This window comes from Sorex fumeus, unplaced genomic scaffold, assembly GCF_029834395.1.
Source record: "Sorex fumeus unplaced genomic scaffold, SorFum_2.1 ptg000043l, whole genome shotgun sequence".
Lineage (NCBI taxonomy): Eukaryota > Metazoa > Chordata > Mammalia > Eulipotyphla > Soricidae > Sorex > Sorex fumeus.
Window position 1 is genome coordinate 7,791,220 of NW_026606100.1, and position 4,079 is coordinate 7,795,298.

A 4,079-nucleotide genomic window follows, 5' to 3' on the forward strand; every position below is an offset into this window, starting at 1 on the left:
GATGGGTATGTTGTTCCCAACGTTCTCCCCTCCGAAATCCGACACGCCATTTCGTCGGTAAAGAAACAAACAGCACCCGGCCCAGACAAGGTCAGACCTGAACACCTGAAGAACCTGCCGTCAGTACTCATCAATACACTGGCTCGGCTCTTCACTCGCTACCTGTCTGAATGCAAGGTTCCGTCCCAATGGAAAACCAGCAGGACCGTACTACTGTTCAAGAAGGGAGACATCCATGACATTGGCAACTATCGCCCGATCTGCCTATTGTCTGTCATCTACAAGTTGTTCACTCGAGTCATCCTGAATAGGATTGGCAGAACACTAGATGAAGGACAACCATGCGAGCAAGCAGGGTTCCGCAAAGGATTCAGCACCATCGACCATATCCACACAATAACCAAGCTCATTGAGATTTCTCGGGAGTTCAAGATGCCGCTCTGCTTAACGTTCATTGATTTAAAGAAGGCCTTTGATTCTGTTGAGATGGAAGCGGTCATTGAAGCCCTAGCCAATCAGGGCATTCAAGCCCAATACATCAGGATCCTCCGTGAGCTGTATTGCGGATTCACTACCAGGATCTCACCATTCTACAAAGAAGTGATCGTTGATGTCAAGAGAGGGGTGCGGCAGGGTGATACCATTTCACCGAAACTCTTCAGTGCCACCCTCGAGAACATCATGCGACGACTGGAATGGGAAGGAATGGGAGTGAAGATAGATGGTCGGCAATTACACCACCTCCGCTTTGCTGATGATATTGTTTTAATAACACCAAACATCAGCCAAGCGGCACAAATGCTGGCCGACTTTGACCGTGAGTGTGGAAAGGTAGGACTACAGCTGAATCTTACGAAGACAATGTTTATGAGAAACAGCCTTGTTCCTGACGCCCCATTCGCTCTCAATGGAACGACCATCTCTGAATGCAACAGCTATGTCTACCTAGGTCGAGAGGTCAACATGACAAATGACCTGGCACCCGAGCTGCGCAGGAGGAAGAGAGCGGCTTGGAACGCCTTCAAGAACGTCAAAGAAATAGCTAAGAGGACGAAGAACCTCCAGCTCCGGGCACATCTCTTTGATTCCACTGTTCTTCCTGCATTAACATATGCCTCAGAGACCTGGGCCCTACGCAAACAAGATGAGAACGCCATCCAGGTCTCCCAAAGAAGAATAAAAAGAGCTATGCTTGGAATATCACGTTTCACTCAAATGAGAGAAAGAATCCGGAGTTCTGACATCCGTCGACGATCAAGGATCAGGGATGCTGTCTCATTTGCCAAGGTGTCGAAAATCAGATGGGCTGGTCACGTAATGAGATTTAAAGACGACCGTTGGACTAGAGCTGTTACTGATTGGATTCCACCGGATGTCAAGAGACCGTGTGGCCGCCCACCTACCAGATGGTCAGACTTCTTCCTGAAGATCATGAACGATCGGTTTGAGGCCCTTCATGTTCCCGGAGCGAACAGATGCCATTGGGCTACACTAGCACGCGACAGGGACAAATGGAGACGTTACTGGCGCCCGCTCGAGCAAATCGACGACTAACGGGAAGTTAAGTGATTAAGTGATTAAATAAGTATAAATAGTACAAAAAAACCAGTGCAACTTTCAAAAGCTAAGAAATTTTTTGAGAAAAAGTAAACTGAAAGATCAGACTTGGGCAAAAATTCAGTCACAATTTGTATCATTATTTTGATATGCATTAGATGGATGGTATATACAACTCTGGGCAATCAGTTCCAAAAAATTGTCATTTCTTTTGGTTTGAACACGTTCTTGAGTTAAGCCATTTATAGATCTCCTACCCTTATAATATTCTTTGTTAATTTTACCTGTTTGAATTCAAGTAGCCTTTAAAATTCTATTCTATCAACCTGTTGTTCGTTGATTGCCTCAAACAGGCACCAGTAACGTCTCCTTCACCCTAGCCCTGAGATTTTATTTTATTTATTTATTTATTTTTAAATTTTTATTAGTGAAACACCATGAGGTACAGTTGTAGACTTACAAATTTTTGTGCTTGGGTTTCAGTTATACAATGATCAAGTACCCATTCCTTCACCAGTGTCTCTTTTTCACCACCACGGGTTCCAGTATCCCTCACACCCCCCATACCCCCCATCCCATCCTGCCTCTGTGGCAGGGCATTCCCTTTTGTTCTCTCTTTCCTTTTGGGTGCTATGGTTTGCAAAAGAGGCATTGAGTGGCAATCATGTTTTGTCTATAGTCTACTTTCAGCATGCTTCTCCCATCCTGGGAGGATCCTCCCACTGAGGATGATGCTTGCTGTAGGCTTGTGGTAGATGGCTTTAACTATATTGAGGACAGTCTCCTCTATCCCCATTTTGGCGAGGGTTTTCATCATAAACAGGTGCTGGATCTTGTCAAATGCTTTCTCTGCATCTATTGATATGATCATATGATTTTTATCTTTTGTCGATATGATGGATTATGTTGATTGATTTCTGAGTGTTAAACCATCCTTGCATCCTCGGGATGAATCCCACTTGGTCATGGTGTATGATCTTTTTGATGAGTTGTTGAATTCTATTGCTAGTATTTTGTTGAGAATCTTCGCATCCATGTTTATCAGGGATATAGGCCTGTAGTTTTCTTTTCTCGTGGTGTCTTTGTTTCCTTTTGGTATTAGGGAGATATGGGCTTCATAGAAACTGTTTGGGAGAGTTTCTGTTTCTTCAATTTCCTGGAAAAGCTTGAGAGGAACTGGCAGTAGGTCCTCTTTAAATGTTTGGAAAAATTCGTTAGTGAATCCATCTGGACCTGGGCTTTTGTTTTTGGGAAGACTTTTGATTACAGTTTCAATTTCCTTGATGAAAATTGGTCTATTCAGGGTAATCTAGATCTTCTTGATTCAGCTTTGGGATATGATAGGAATCCAGGAATTTATCCATTTCTTCTAGGTTCTCTTGTTTTGTGGCATACAGACTTTCAAAGTAGTCTCTGACGTTTGTTAGAATTTCTTTGGTTTCTGTTGTGATATCCCCGTTCTTATTTCTGATTCGATTTATTAGGGTTCTCTCTCTGTTTCTTTGTGAGTGTTGCTAGTGGTTTATCTATCTTATTAATTTTTTCAAAGAACCCGCTCTTGGTTTCATTAATCTTTCACATAGTTTCTATGGTTTCCATGTCGTTGATTTCTGCTCTAAGTTTTATGATCTCTTTCCTTCTGTCTGATGTGGGCTCCTTCTGTTGATCCTTTTCTAAGATCTTGAGCTGTGAAGTCAAGTTGTTTATGTGCATCCTTTCTTCCATCCTGAGATATGCTTGCAGAGCTACAAATTTTCCCCTTAATATGGCTTTCGCTGCATCCCATTAGTTCAGGTAGCTTGTGTCTTCATTCTCATTTGTTTCCAAGTATCTTTTGATTTTGTCCTTGACTTCCTTCCTGGTCCACTCATTGTTCAGCATTGATTTGTTTAGTTTCCAGGTGTTTGATTTGGTTCTCCGTGTCTGTGTGTGATTCACTTCTATTCTCAGTGCATCATGGTCTGATAAGATTGTTGAGACTATTTCTATCTTCCTGATTCTATTGAGGTATGTTTTGTGGCCTAGGACATGGTCTATTTTGGAAAATATCTCGTGTGCACTGGAGAAGAATGCGTATTCTTCCTTTTGGGGGTGTAAAGCCCTGTATAGGTCTACAAGCCCTTTCTCTTCTATTTCTTCTTTCAAAGCCAATCATTCCTTGCTGAGTTTTGTTCTTGTTGATCTATCCAGAGGTGATCAGGCAATGTTGACATCTCCAGCTACTATTGTGTTGCTAGCAATGTCCTCCTTAAAATCTGTTAGCAGTTGTTTTAAATATTTAGCTGTTCCCTCATTAGGTGCATATACATTTAAGAGTGTGATTTCTTCCTGTTGTACATATCCCTTGATGAAGAGAAAATAGCCTTTGCTGTCCCTTCTAATCTTTTTCAACCTGAAATTAATGTTGTCAGATACTAGTTTGGCCACCCCAGCTTTTTTGAGGGAGCTGTTTGCTTGCAGGATTGCTTTCCATCCTTTCCCTTTGAGTCTGTGTTTGCTCTGACTGTTGAGATGAGTTTTTG